This window comes from Salvia hispanica, chromosome 2 (genome assembly GCF_029641045.1).
Source record: "Salvia hispanica isolate PSC_SH4W2 chromosome 2, Shi_PSC_v1, whole genome shotgun sequence".
NCBI lineage: Eukaryota > Viridiplantae > Streptophyta > Magnoliopsida > Lamiales > Lamiaceae > Salvia > Salvia hispanica.
In genome coordinates, this window is record NC_142693.1 from 41,537,061 (window position 1) to 41,553,576 (window position 16,516).

The window sequence follows — 16,516 nt, forward strand, 5'->3', positions numbered from 1 at the left end:
TGATTTCGACTGTAAAATTTGGGAAATGACTAACAGCCGAGGCAATGACCGACGCACACCTTTAGACGGCGGCGGACTGACTGGTGATGAGGCGGCTGTTGTCGAACCCAACGGCACCAATGTGTAACCACCGGCAGTAGGCGAGAGAGAGAGGAGCGAGGAACAAGGGTCCCGTCTCACCGGTGTTGGAGGATTGTCGATGGCTGCGCGCATAGGGGAGGCTCGAGTCCTCGATTTAGAGGTATTGTGTTGAACGAAAGAGATAGAGGACGGAGCAGCGATGTAAGGGCGTTGGCTATCTCGCGCCGGCGATGAACATGCGGCGACTAGAGAAGAAATAGGCTATGGCAGTTCCAATTTCGGGGTGACGAATTGAGAACGAGAAGTGAGGTGATTTGGGGAAGAAAGAACCAAGACAGAAAAGAGAGAATGGCATGAGAGAGGAGAAAAGTGAAAGAGAGAGTTGATGCAGATCAAAGGAGGAAAGAGAATGAGTATGAGAGGGGAGAGAGGAAATTAGAAAGGGAAGAGAGAAAATGGATGGTGATGTTGTCAGGTGCCACAGTCGCTCACAAGACCTCACCAATTTACATGGTGGAAAGTTATTTTTTATTGCTAGCATTGCATATAGTAATATTTAATGGGAGTTTTATTTTCTTAGTGTTTTGCATAATAAATTATCTATATGAATAATAATATCGTACTAATTCTTATATTATTATTCCATGGAACGTTAATTTGATAATATTTATATTCTATGTTAAAATATAAAATAAATAGTTAACAAAATTAAGTTGACCCGAAAAATATTTTTAATATATTAAATTTTTGTCAATATACCATATACACTATAAACAAAATAGAGTAGAGTGAACGATTGTTATAATAGTAATAGGAATTAAATATATAATATAAATAAATAAACTAATATACTCAAATTAATCATGAACCATAAAGTTTAATCATATACTAAAAATTACTCCCTCCGTCCTGGCTAAGATGACACATATCTTGGCTGATACGGGTTTTAGGAGTTGTTAGTTAAAGTATATAATTGGAGAGAGAAAATGTGGGTGTAAGTACTAAAATAGAGAAAGAAAGAAAGATGAATATTTTAATAGGAATGAGAAAAAGTGGTTGGGTGTATTAATGGGAGAGAGAGTTTCCAAAAAGGGAAATGTGTCATCTTAGTTGGGACAAACTGAAAAGGAAAATGTGTCATCTTAAGTGGGACGGAGGGTGTATTTTATAGTTAGTACATAAAACAATTTCCGAAATAAAATAGTTTCAAGAGTATGTGATGACTTTAAATTTGAACTAATATTTTTTAAATATTTTATTTATGAAACTGTTTTATGATAGTAATAAAAATTACTTTCCGCTATATAAATTAGTGATGTATATATACTTGTGTAATTTTTTCTCCACAACCTTATTTGATGTGAGAGATTTAAATGTTTTGAATATAGGTAATTAATGCGTGTATGTATAGATATTTGAGTTATATATGCGACACCAAAATTTCCGCAACTGTATGCTTTGGGCATCCACAATGGGACGCCCTAAGCGACGCCCTATGCACCGCCACGTCAGCATTTTATCCTTCTCTTATTTCACCTGCAGTGGGGCGGACTATAGCCCGCCCTAAGCGACACCCTAAGCATTTTTCTATTATTTGAATATTTAAATACTTCAAAATTTGGAAAACTAACTTCATTTCATTAAAATTCAAACATTACAATACGAAATTAAAAAAAACTATAATTTCTCAACGGCGGCGACTGCGGGTCCAAACTTCTTCAATCATGTCGGTCATGAGCTGAGTATGGTCTTGTTGGTTGCGCATTGAGGCCTGTCGCTGTAGAACTGCACCGAAGCCAGTCGGTAATCCTCAAGTGACCGGCGAGGTCGCCGTGCTGGAGCTATATCCGGCTTCATCATCCACCCAATTGGTGACATGACCACGTTCTTGTTCGACTATCATGTTATGCATGATGATGCACGTATACATGACGTCGGCGATGGCGTCCTTGTACCAGAAACGCGCCGGACCTTTCACGATTGCCCACCGCGATTGGAGCACCCCAAAAGCCCGCTCCACATCCTTCCGCGCGGACTTCTGCTTTGCCGCAAACAAGACTCTCATCTCACCAATTGGGCACCTGATCGTCTTCAAAAAAACAGGCCACCTAGGGTATATGCCATCGGCCAAGTAGTACCCCATATGATGTGTGCGGCCGTTGGCAGTGAACTGAATGGCCGGACCGCGACGCCTGCACTGATCGGCGAATAGGGTGGACGAGTTGATGATGCGATCGAGGGATCCATCGACACATCAGACGAGATACAAGCTCCGGCAGGGCCCGTAACGCGTCAACAAGCCCGAAGATTTAAGGAAGCCATTAATGGGCTGGTCCACAATGTTTGTAGCCGTGTGTATATTGAAGACGCATGGTACCACCCAGTAACATTGCTCGAGGGATTGTTCTGATTTGGAGATAAGAATGCATTGCATTAGATAGCTTTAGGGAATAGTTTATTAATAATTTACTATTATTTAATTAGTAGATAGATCTAGGTTTAGAGATTTGTTTTAGTTTTATTAGCCTATAAAAGGCCAAGTATAGTACGAATATGATCAGTTTTTGAAGTTTATGATTTTGTCAATTGAAGTTCTTGAGAGTTCCTCTTGAATCTTTCTCTATTTCGATTTCTTGTAGCAAAGTGTTCGAATTCGAAATAGCTTATCGACTTATCGTTCAAACTATCGCATTTGAACGTGGCGTCACTCATTCCCTCCATTCATTCCATCAACACTCCGCCCCTAATACCCTATTCGTCCATGTCGAATTCCAAACAAGTAGAAATCTGCTCAATGAAAGAGCGCATACCAACTGTTCGACGAATTGCCAAAGTCGGCCTCACTAGGGCCATAAGCTTAGGCGACTCTGTTCGTCCCAACCGAATGCCAGAATTGAGTTCCAACACTCATAAACCTATCACGACGGAGGCTCCTTGTCTATGCGTGGTTCAAGGACAGAAGGAGAGGTTGGAAGTTCACTGTGAAACGGGCCGATTGCTGGATCGTGATCCTCGATCCGTAACGAGGCTCACATCAGGTGGTATCAGAGCAGGTCCTGATTTCCACAACGAACCTACCAACATGAGCTGTCATATTCGATCAACTATGGTAACACGAAGAGCTCTAAATACCCGAAACAGAAGCAAAGAAGATGAGCAGCGAGAGAATATTTTCCATACACGTTGCCAGGTGAAGGACAAAGTCTGCAGCGTTATTATAGATGGGGGCAGCTGTACAAATTTAGCTAGCAACACGATGGTCAGAAAACTAGGGTTGCAGCTCATCGAGCACCCAAAGCCATATAAGCTGCAGTGGTTGAGTGAAGATGGTTCCACCAGAGTGAACTATCAAGTGAAGGTACAATTTAAGATGGGAAATTATGAGGATGAAATATTGTGTGATGTAGTACCAATGAAGGCCACTCACGTGCTACTCGGAAGGCCGTGGCAGTTTGATCGCCGAGTTACCCATGATGGGTACACCAATAGGTACTTATTCACCTATAACCAAATGAAGTTCATACTCGCTCCCCTTAACCCTCAACAAGTTCACGAAGATCAACTCCAACTGCAAAGGGAATACGAACAAATAGAAAAGGAGAAGGAAGTAGAGATGTAGCAAACATGCTTGGCCAGCTCCAAGGATATAAGGGCTGCTGTACAAGAAGAAGTCCCCATGTTTGTGCTATTACACAAAGAAGTAAACCTGGAACCCACCAATCTCCAAGGAGTTCCAGAGCCCATAGTCAAACTCTTGCAGGGATATGGTGACATCTTTCCTCAAGACACCCCCACCGGACTACCTCCCGTGCGAGGAATTGAAACCAAATCGATCTAATTCCAAGAGCCACGCTTCCTAACCGTCCGGCCTACAGAGCCAATCCGGAAGAAACGAAGGAGTTGGAGCGACAGATCGAAGAGCTCCAAGTTAAAGGGCACATTAGAGAGAGCTTAAGCCCGTGCGCCGTACCCGTACTACTAGTGCCAAAGAAGGATGGGTCAATGCGAATGTGCGTTGACTGTCGTGCAATTAACAACATCACCATAAAATATCGACATCCCATTCCACGACTTGATGATATGTTGGATGAATTACATGGGTCCAGTGTTTTCTCTAAAATCGACCTGCGTAGTGGATATCACCAAATAAGGATCAAGGAGGGAGACGAGTGGAAAACTGCATTCAAGACGAAGACCGGCTTGTATGAATGGTTATTAATGCCCTTTGGATTAACTAACGCTCCTAGCACGTTCATGCGATTAATGAATCACGTCTTGAGATCCTACATTGGAAGATTTGTCGTTGTTTATTTCGACGACATCCTTATTTACAGTAAAAGCTTGGCTGATCACGGACACCATTTACGCAACGTATTGGACGCTCTCCGCAAGGAAAAGTTGTATGCCAATTTTAAAAAGTGCACCTTCTGTACTAATAAGTTAGTATTTCTGGGATTTGTAGTAAGTAGCGAGGGTGTACAAGTTGACGATGAGAAGGTAAAGGCCATTCAAGAATGGCCGCAACCGACAAGCATTGGAGAAATTCGCAGCTTCCACGGGTTAGCTGGGTTCTACCGTCGATTTGTGCCAAACTTCAGCACGATTGCTGCTCCCCTCACTGAAGTGATTAAAAAACATGGTGAATTTAGATGGGGACCTGAGCAAGGAAAGGCGTTCACTCAACTTAAGCAGCACTTGACACGAGCCCCTGTACTTGCATTACCAGATTTCTCAAAGAATTTTGAAATAGAGTGTGATGCCTCTGGAGTAGGCATTGGAGCTGTGTTGATGCAAGAGGGAAGACCTATTGCATATTTTAGTGAAAAATTAAGTGGGGCCACCCTTAATTATCCCACTTATGATAAAGAGATTTATTCATTGGTTCGAGCTCTTAGGATTTGGCAACATTACCTTTGGGCGAAGGAATTTATAATTCACACGGACCATGAATCATTGAAACATCTGCGAGTGCAACATAAGCTAAACAAAAGGCATGCTCGCTGGATGGAATTTATCGAAAGCTTTCCTTACATCATTAAATACAAACAAGGGAAAGAAAATGTAGTAGCTGATGCACTTTCCAGGAGGTATGCATTAATTTCTACTCTTGACTCAAGGTTATTGGGCTTTGCATACATCAAAGAGTTGTATGAGAATGATGAAGATTTTGGGGAAGTTTATAAAGCCTGTGATGAAGGACACACCGAGGAATTTCAGAAACAAGATTGCTACCTATTTCGTAGGAATAAGTTGTGCATCCCTCGTTGTTCAATGCGTGAACTTCTACTGCGTGAAGCTCACGGAGGAGGTTTAATGGGGCATTTTGGAGTGGCCAAAACACTCACTGCACTACAAGAGCACTTCTTTTGGCCACACATGAGACGGTCGGTGGAACGACTATGTGAAAGGTGTGTCACTTGTAGGCATGCCAAATCCAAGGCAAGTTCCCAAGGTTTGTATACCCCACTCCCTATTCCTACTATTCCTTGGGTGGATATTTCAATGGATTTTGTACTGGGATTCCCACGAACGAAACGTGGATTTGATTCAATTTTTGTGGTGGTTGATCGATTCTCAAAAATGGCACATTTCATTCCCTGCCACAAGACAGATGGTGCGTCTCATATTGCTGAGCTATTTTTTCGAGAAGTGATCCGACTCCATGGAGTTCCAAAGACCATAGTATCTGATCGAGATGTCAAATTCTTGAGTTATTTTTGGAAAACATTGTGGGGAAAGATAGGAACCAAATTGCTATTCTCCACTACATGTCATCCCCAAACAGATGGACAAACAGAAGTGGTGAACCGTACCTTAGCTACCTTGTTGAGAGCAGTAGTGAGAAAGAATTTGAAATCATGGGGGGAATGTTTACCACATGTGGAGTTTGCTTACAATCGAGCAGTACATTCAGCCACCAAGCTTTCGCCGTTCGAGGGGGCATATGGGTTCAATCCTCTAACTCCGTTAGACTTAACCCCCTTGCCTCTTAAAGAACAAGTCAATCTGGATGGCCTTCGAAGAGCTGAATATGTCAAGAAGATCCATGAAAAGGTTCGGCTGAATATTGAAAAGAGGACGGCACAATATGTGGAGCAGGCAAACAAAGGACGACGGTTAGTGACGTTCGAACCCGGAGATTGGGTGTGGGTCCATATGCGCAAAGAGAGATTTCCACAACAACGGAAGTCTAAGCTGTTACCAAGAGGAGATAGACCATTTCGGGTAATCGAAAGGATAAATGACAATGCCTATAAACTAGAGCTGCCGGAAGAGTATAAGATTAGTCACACCTTTAATGTTTCGGATTTGAGCCCGTCTGGTGCTGATGGTATTACGGATTTGAGGACAAATCCTTTTGAAGAGGAGGGGAATGATGCGATCGAGGGATCCATCGACACATCAGACGAGATACAAGCTCCGGCAGGGCCCGTAACGCGTCAACAAGCCCGAAGATTTAAGGAAGCCATTAATGGGCTGGTCCACAATGTTTGTAGCCGTGTGTATATTGAAGACGCATGATACCACCCAGTAACATTGCTCGAGGGATTGTTCTGATTTGGAGATAATGATGCATTGCATTAGATAGCTTTAGGGAATAGTTTATTAATAATTTACTATTATTTAATTAGTAGATAGATCTAGGTTTAGAGATTTGTTTTAGTTTTATTAGCCTATAAAAGGCCAAGTCTAGTACGAATATGATCAGTTTTTGAAGTTTATGATTTTGTCAATTGAAGTTCTTGAGAGTTCCTCTTGAATCTTTCTCTATTTCGATTTCTTGTAGCAAAGTGTTCGAATTCGAAATAGCTTATCGACTTATCGTTCAAACTATCGCATTTGAACGTGGCGTCACTCATTCCCTCCATTCATTCCATCAACACTCCGCCCCTAATACCCTATTCGTCCATGCCGAATTCCAAACAAGTAGAAATCTGCTCAATGAAGGAGCGCATACCAACTGTTCGACGAATTGCCAAAGTCGGCCTCACTAGGGCCATAAGCTTAGGCGACTCTGTTCGTCCCAACCGAATGCCAGAATTGAGTTCCAACACTCATAAACCTATCACGACGGAGGCTCCTTGTCTATGCGTGGTTCAAGGACAGAAGGAGAGGTTGGAAGTTCACTGTGAAACGGGCCGATTGTTGGATCGTGATCCTCGATCCGTAACGAGGCTCACATCAGTTGAGGACGTTGATGTCGTTGTTCTACCCGGCTACACCAAAGTAGGCATGCCAGATCCAGAGGCGGTGGTCAGCGACGGCTTCTAGGATCATCGTCGGGTGGCTATCCTTGTAGCCGCTAGTAAATTGGCCTCTCCAGGCCGTCGGACAGTTCTTCCACTGCCAGTGCATACAGTCGATGCTCCCTAATAGGCTCTGGCAATCGTCAGCAGTCGGATGTCGCAAATATGTGTTAGAGTTTGTATACTAGAAATCACGTTTCGAGTGATTGAATACTGTAAAACTCTTATTTTATTTTCCAATGAATAAAACAGATTATTTTTGTCATAATGTTGTTATGTTTTACATTTAATGGATGTTAATGCATGTTTAAATGTATAAGTTAACTTAACAAAGTCTAAGTCTTTGTTTTAGTAGACCGGTTGTGGGCGTCGTCCACTTTAAGGTAATACGGTCAGTTCTAAACAAAGAAAAATATGAATTTCACAACCTAGATGGAATTAGACTACCCATCGAGAAAGGTTGCAATGTCAGTCCGTATATTTCTAAGCCTTACTGAAATAAGATGACATTGGTGTGGTATAGCACTGAACGGATCTAACAGCAAGACTTGCCTTGGGCTATCTACTGAAAGGCGAGGTCTTGATAAATATTTATTTCTTAATCAATGTAGGTTAGCATTGAGCATACGGTATTGATTATGCATTGCTTTGACTTATCAAATGGTGCGGGTTTTTCGTAGCCCAATTATCCTGATATATTGGGCAGTGGTGATCGATATCTAGCGGTGCTAGGATTGCTATTATATTGAATCGTGCACGAGGTGAGTCTCGTTTGATAATGTCCTCAAGAGGAGCGCGAAACAAGGTTTTATTATTCGGAACCTAGCTAGTTGGAGTTTGATTACTCTATGAATAATAAATAAGTGTTTCATGCTGAGTCCACTCTTGGAATTAATAAGAAGTTAATTAATTAAGTCAATAGCAGACATTAATTAATTAATGGACATTTTAATCTTAAGCGCGGGAAATGAAAGATAAACGGAAACCCGGATTACTTGTAATTTCGGATTTGGATGGGGAGAGTTCAATATTACTTCTGTAGTGGCTGCTCGTAATATTCCAATTATAACTTATATTAAATTGTGGGTTCAATTTAATTAGTAAAAGTAAATTGGATGAGCCCATATCCAAAGCCTTCCATAGATCCCTGTCTGGGCCCAAAAGGAACTTAATATAAATAGGAGAATAAAGGAGACAGAAATAACACAATTTTATTTGCTAAAATTTTCGAAAATTTCAGCTCTCACAAGCTGTAGGAATTTTCGAATTCCTCTCCTGTTTCAAAAAGGATTTCTTCTGTCTTCTTTATTTAAGTCCTAGTATTCTAGTAAGATCAGCCCACACTGATATTAGAGTACAGTTCGGGAACCAGAGAGAAGATTTGTGGTCTAGTACTCAAAGCATCACGTGGAGAAGTCGCTAGCCATCTTCAATTCTTTGGAGAATTAAACAAGGTATTTTTCCTGCTCCGTAGAAAAGCATGTTTTAGGTTTCTATATTCTAAAACATGATTGATTCAAGTTATGAGCATGATACATGTGAAATTTGCGCGAATAGCTTTTGTCTAAATAATCTGCTAAATAGATCTGATAATTATGTGATTTGTTTTATGCACCCGCTTCCGCTGCCGGTTCCATCAATTGGTATCAGAGCCAGTTTTTGGCTCTGATTATTTGGATTTAAATTTCGCGAAATTCATGTATGCATGTCTTAATTGATTACGAAGCATGTTCTTGTGTTTTTATTATTTATCTTTATGCATGTTGAACTCAAGAACATTCGAATCATAGAACTTGAATTATTCGAACGAACTAGATGTGCGATTCGTCGGCACTTGCGCCGGGACGAATCGCGCTATGATCGATCGAAGAGGGTTGTCGAATTGAGTGGGAGCCGAGGGTCATGGGCAAGGGGCGACGCGCCGGCGAGATTGGACTCGCGCGCGCCACCAGCCGAACCCATCTAACCCTAGCCGGCCCCGATCGAACTCGACGTGCCGCGACATCAAGCAGGAGCCGCGGGAGCGACGATCACGCGGCGACGTGCTGGCGAGCATGGGCTCGTGCGCGCCGCCAGTCGAGACCGCGACCCGAGCCGGAATCTGCTGTCGCGCGATCAACCGGCGCGGTGGCTCGTCCGAGGGCTGCCGAGACGCCACCTAACCCTAACCCTAACCCTAATACCGAAACCCTAGCCAAACCCTAAGCTATCGACGCCGAACCGGAGCTGCACCGCCCTTGGCGGCTGTCGCTGGTTCGAGCGAGGTCGACGGTGGAGATGGGTTATCGCCGGAGTGATGCGGAGCAGCCGCGTCGAGGCGAGGCCGTGGCTGAATCAGTCGCGGCATGACTTCGCCGGGGAGAAATTCGGAAGAGGAAGCGTTGCGCCGATCGGCGCAAACGGCCGGCGGCTGTCGGGCGGCGAATTCGCCGCCCCGGCGAGAGTCTCCGGGCAGATATCTTAAAATCTTCGTCGTGTAGATTCGTGCCAACCTCGAAACGCAAGATAGTGACGAAAGATTATTTTAATGATTATTTAATTCCTAAATTAATAGAAATCATTAAAAATAATATTATTTAATGAAATAAAATATTTAGGGAAGATTTCCCTAGATTTTAGGAATATTTGGATTATTTTCTATATCTATGAATATTTTATATCCTAGATGATATAGATAAGAATAATTTAATAGTTTCCTAAATATATAATATATCTTGAATCTATAATAAGATAAGATATATGTAAGATTACATTAAATAATATAATTAATCATCTTCCTAATCTTGAACTTGGAAATTATATGAATTTAATTTTTCATGTCTAATTAAGATTATAAATAATGTACTTTATTTTAGATATATCTTATAGTATGACATGAATAAGAATTAAATTCTAGAATAATAATTCCTAAACTAAGATACTAAAGATAATGAAAGATTTAATTATCCAGTCAATTAAATGCCAACAGAATTTAATTAGTCTTAATCTGCCTTAAGGCTAAAGGATAATTAATGAAAAACCATAACTAAAATATCTAAGCGATAATTATGAACTAAATGTTTATATATGGTCTCCATCGGTTGGACTGCCAAATTTTGTGAAGCTGATTTTCTAATATTATCGCCACCTACAGAGTAGGGACAATAATCCTACGAAAACAGTAAGTTCATAAGGGCGGACTTCTCAAATAATAAATAGAATGAACTAGAAAGTGATTCCTAATATTATCGCCACCTACAGAGTAGGGACAATAATCCTAAGGAATTACAAGTTTCAGGGTTCAATCAGAATTTATGAGATAGCTTGGTTTTATTATCAGCACATAAACATTGTTATGGGAGTGTGTTGTAGAAATAAAATTCTGTAATGCTAAATCTGATGGTCATGCTTAGGCAACATTAGGCGTGTTGACCTCCAGAGGAGGAAGATATTGATGCGTCGGTGCTGTGACCAGTAAAATTGTCAAAATTTTAATGCGTATTTACCTCCAGAGGAGGGTACAATTTATTAATTTGGCTGTTGTAAGATTTTGAAAAGTTTTATGGTTAATCTACTCAATTTCCTTACATAAGTTTATGACAAATAGTAAAATCTTCTGTTTGCAGTGCAATAAAATTCGTCAAGATGTCTTTTAATCCTCTTTCTGCCATTCTCAAAGAAAACAAACTCGAAGGCCAAAATTACATCGAATGGAAACAAAACTTGGATATCGTTCTCACAGCAGAAGAGTACAAGTTCGTACTCACTACTCCACGCCCAGCTGTCCCGGCTGCTAGTGCCAGCCAAGCATTGCGAGATGCGCATAGACGGTGGCATAAGGCGAATGAGATGGCTAAGTGCTACATGTTGGCTTCTATGTCATCAGTACTCAAGCATCAGCATTCTGCCATGGAAACTGCCGCCGAGATCATGACAAATCTCGCAAATCTTTTTGGTACTCAGAATCGAACGGCTAAGTCTCAAGCCTTTCGGAGTATCATGACGAAGTCTATGAAGGAAGGCTCGTCTGTGAGGCAACACGTCCTCGAGATGATGAGTCACCTCAACCAGATTGAGGTATTGGGAGGGACGATCGATCCCGAGTCCCAGGTTACTATAATCCTTCAGAGTCTTCCCCCTAGCTTCCAGCAGTTCAAGCTCAACTTTGAGATGAACAAACGGAATTATACTTTAGCAGAGTTGCTGACTGAACTTCAGTCGGCGGAGGACCTTATGGTTCAAGCTAAAGTAGCTATGATGAGTATCGCGCCTAATTCCTCTGGCTCTAAGGCTAGAAGAGGAAAGAAAAAGGCACCGAACCAAGTAGCAGTCAACAATGCTAAGGGAAAGAAGAAACAGCGGGGTGACAAGAAGCAAACTGGAAAATGCTTCAAGTGTGGAGAGAAAGGTCATTGGAAGCCAGATTGTCCTAAAAAGGGCAAGGCTACAGGTGACAAGGCGGCTACATGATCGTGAGATAGAGGTCCAGCTGGGCGACGCTACGAAAGTGGCGGCCGTTGCAGTGGGAGACGTTTATTTACGTTTTTCTAGTGATAGATTTTTGATTTTGAAGAATGTTTTGTTGATACCCTCTTTTAGAAGAAATTTAATTTCAGTTTCTAAATTGTCTTATGATGGATATTCGATTTCTTTTAATGACAATTGCGTTATTAAGAAAGATGGTTCTTATATCTGTCGCGGTATCATGGAAAACAATCTGTACACGATCACTTCTACACAATTTAATCAACGTAAATCAGAACTCAATGCTACATCGAAAATTTCTAAGAAAAGAAAAGAACCTTCAACTTCAATGAATGAAACGTACTTATGGCACCTTAGACTTGGTCATGCCAACGAAAGAAGGATTCATGCGATGGTTGATCAAGATCTTATTAAAGGTCTTGAGAAGGAACCGTTTTCGAAGTGTGAGTCCTGTCTCGAAGGCAAGATGACTAAGAGATCTTTTAGATCAAAGGGGAATAGGGCCAAAGAAGTACTTGAGCTCATTCATACTGATGTGTGTGGACCAATGTCAACCGAGGCAAAGGGCGGTTTTCGATATTTCGTCACCTTTACAGATGACTACTCGAAAATCGGATACATCTATTTGATGCGCTACAAGTCTGAAACTTTTGACAAGTTCAAGGAGTTTAAGGCTAAAGTAGAGACGCAACATGGTAAGAGTATCAAATGCCTGCGATCTGATCGCGGAGGCGAATACCTAAGTGCCGAGTTTTTGGACTATTTATCGGTAGCTGGGATTGAATCCCAAACGACTGCGCCGGGCACACCCCAGCAGAATGGCGTGGCTGAAAGAAGGAATAGGACCTTATTAAATATGGTCAGATCGATGATGAGTTATGCACGGTTACCTGTTTCGTTTTGGGGTCATGCTTTGCTTTCTGCAAACTATCTCTTAGACGTCTTACCTTCTAAATCTGTTCCTACTACCCCATATGAGTTGTGGAATGGGCGTAAGCCCAATCTAGAACATCTCAGAGTATGGGGGTGTCCGGCTCATGTATTGGAAAAGGATCCAACTAAGCTGGAATCAAGGACTGAGGTTTGCGTGTTTATAGGATACCCTAGAGGAACGAAAGCTTATGAATTCTATAGTCTCAGAGATCAGAAAGTGATTGTGAGCACTCATGCCACATTCTTAGAGGAAGACTATGTAATGAATCATAAGTCCAGCAGTGAGATTGCTCTAGAAGAGCTAACTCAAGTTTCAACTTCCATTAACCAAGAACAATTACCAAGTGTAACAACAATTCCAGAAACTTCAACTAATACTCCAGATATTGTAGTGCCGCGCCGCAGTGGGAGGGTCTCTCATGAGCCCGATAGATACATTGGTTTGGGTGAGTGTATGGATCACTCCTCGGACAGCAATGTACTGGATCCCTGGAATTTTGCAGAGGCGCAGGCTGATGTCGATCATTGCGAATGGGTGAAAGCAATGGATTCGGAACTACAATCTATGTTAGACAAAGACGTCTACGATTTGTCTGTCCTACCCGAAGGCTGTACTGCCATTGGGAGCAAGTGGATATACAAACGTAAACGTGGACCCGATGGACGAGTTAAAGTCTTCAAGGCAAGACTAGTGGCTAAGGGGTATACCCAAAAGGAAGGTATCGATTACGATGAGACCTTCTCCCCAGTGGCCATGCTCAAATCGATCCGTATACTTTTGTCTATAGCAGCTTACATGGATTGGGAAGTATGGCAGATGGACGTTAAGACTGCGTTTCTAAACGGGAGTCTTGAGGAGACCATCTACATGGAACAACCCGAAGGCTATGTAGTGAAGGGCAAGGAACACATGGTTTGGAAGCTTAAGAAGGCCATTTATGGTCTCAAGCAAGCATCTAGATCATGGAACCAGTGTTTCGATCAAACTGTTCAAAAGTTTGGATTCGAAAAATGCCCTAATGAAAGCTGCGTGTATAAGAAGGTTGAAAAAGGAAATGTTGTGTTCTTAGTTTTGTATGTAGATGACATTCTTCTAATTGGAAACAATAAAAAGATGTTGTCATCAGTGCGAACTTGGTTGTCCAGCCAGTTCGAGATGAAAGATATGGGTGATGCGGGACACATTCTCGGTATCAAGGTTCTTAGGAACCGAGGTAAGAAAATGTTGTGCTTATCCCAAGAATCTTACATCGAAACGGTACTTAGACGCTTTAGCATGCAAGATGCCAAGAAAGGTTTCCTACCTTTTAGACATGGCATCCAGTTGTCTCAAGAGATGTGTCCTAAGACAGCATCTGAGATAGCAGAGATGAGAAGAATACCATATGCCTCGGCAGTTGGTAGTCTCATGTATGCTATGCTTTGTACTAGACCCGATATCTGCTTTGCTGTTGGCATGGTAGCAAGATATCAATCAAATCCCGGCCAAGGACATTGGACTGCCGTAAAGAACATACTCAAGTACCTTAATCGGACTAAGGACTATGTTCTAGTTTACAATGCAGCCGAGCTCTGTCCTTTAGGATATACAGATTCAGACTTTCAGGCTGATCTGGATTCGAGAAAATCAACTTCCGGATATGTGTTTACCTTAGGAGGTGGAGCTATAGTTTGGAAGAGTGTAAAGCAGAAATGCATTGCAGACTCTACCATGGAAGCCGAGTATGTAGCCGCTTCGGAGGCTGCAAAGGAGGCTGTATGGCTTAAGAACTTCCTTCTGGACTTAGGTGTGGTTACGAATATGCCCAAGCGCATCACCGTTTATTGTGATAACTCTGGTGCTGTGGCAAATTCGAGGGAACCACGGGCTCATAAGGCGAGCAAGCACATAGAGAGGAAGTATCATATCATTCGAGATATAGTGCAGAGAGGAGACATACAAGTGGTCAAGATTGAGTCAGAAAACAACCTGGCAGATCCTTTCACGAAGGCGTTAGCGGTAAAGCCGTATGAAAGCCATGTTGAAGGAATGGGAGTTCGACTAATTCAAGACCTCAATCCGCTTTCAGTATAAGTGGGAGATTTAGACGTTAGCACATTTTGTATACTCGAAAGTGTTTTGAGTATAAGTGGGAGATTGTTAGAGTTTGTATACTAGAAATCACGTTTCGAGTGATTGAATACTGTAAAACTCTTATTTTATTTTCCAATGAATAAAACAGATTATTTTTGTCATAATGTTGTTATGTTTTACATTTAATGGATGTTAATGCATGTTTAAATGTATAAGTTAACTTAACAAAGTCTAAGTCTTTGTTTTAGTAGACCGGTTGTGGGCGTCGTCCACTTTAAGGTAATACGGTCAGTTCTAAACAAAGAAAAATATGAATTTCACAACCTAGATGGAATTAGACTACCCATCGAGAAAGGTTGCAATGTCAGTCCGTATATTTCTAAGCCTTACTGAAATAAGATGACATTGGTGTGGTATAGCACTGAACGGATCTAACAGCAAGACTTGCCTTGGGCTATCTACTGAAAGGCGAGGTCTTGATAAATATTTATTTCTTAATCAATGTAGGTTAGCATTGAGCATACGGTATTGATTATGCATTGCTTTGACTTATCAAATGGTGCGGGTTTTTCGTAGCCCAATTATCCTGATATATTGGGCAGTGGTGATCGATATCTAGCGGTGCTAGGATTGCTATTATATTGAATCGTGCACGAGGTGAGTCTCGTTTGATAATGTCCTCAAGAGGAGCGCGAAACAAGGTTTTATTATTCGGAACCTAGCTAGTTGGAGTTTGATTACTCTATGAATAATAAATAAGTGTTTCATGCTGAGTCCACTCTTGGAATTAATAAGAAGTTAATTAATTAAGTCAATAGCAGACATTAATTAATTAATGGACATTTTAATCTTAAGCGCGGGAAATGAAAGATAAACGGAAACCCGGATTACTTGTAATTTCGGATTTGGATGGGGAGAGTTCAATATTACTTCTGTAGTGGCTGCTCGTAATATTCCAATTATAACTTATATTAAATTGTGGGTTCAATTTAATTAGTAAAAGTAAATTGGATGAGCCCATATCCAAAGCCTTCCATAGATCCCTGTCTGGGCCCAAAAGGAACTTAATATAAATAGGAGAATAAAGGAGACAGAAATAACACAATTTTATTTGCTAAAATTTTCGAAAATTTCAGCTCTCACAAGCTGTAGGAATTTTCGAATTCCTCTCCTGTTTCAAAAAGGATTTCTTCTGTCTTCTTTATTTAAGTCCTAGTATTCTAGTAAGATCAGCCCACACTGATATTAGAGTACAGTTCGGGAACCAGAGAGAAGATTTGTGGTCTAGTACTCAAAGCATCACGTGGAGAAGTCGCTAGCCATCTTCAATTCTTTGGAGAATTAAACAAGGTATTTTTCCTGCTCCGTAGAAAAGCATGTTTTAGGTTTCTATATTCTAAAACATGATTGATTCAAGTTATGAGCATGATACATGTGAAATTTGCGCGAATAGCTTTTGTCTAAATAATCTGCTAAATAGATCTGATAATTATGTGATTTGTTTTATGCACCCGCTTCCGCTGCCGGTTCCATCAATATGTGTCGCCAAAAGCCTCCACAACTAACTTATAAAAATTTCTTCAGACATTCGCGGCCAGTTGTATCCCCGACGTGAAGGTACTCGTCGAACATATCCACTGTTGTGTCGTAGGCCAACTGGCGGATCGCAACCGTGCACTTTTGCAACGGCGTAAGTCCGGGTCTGCCGATCCCGTCT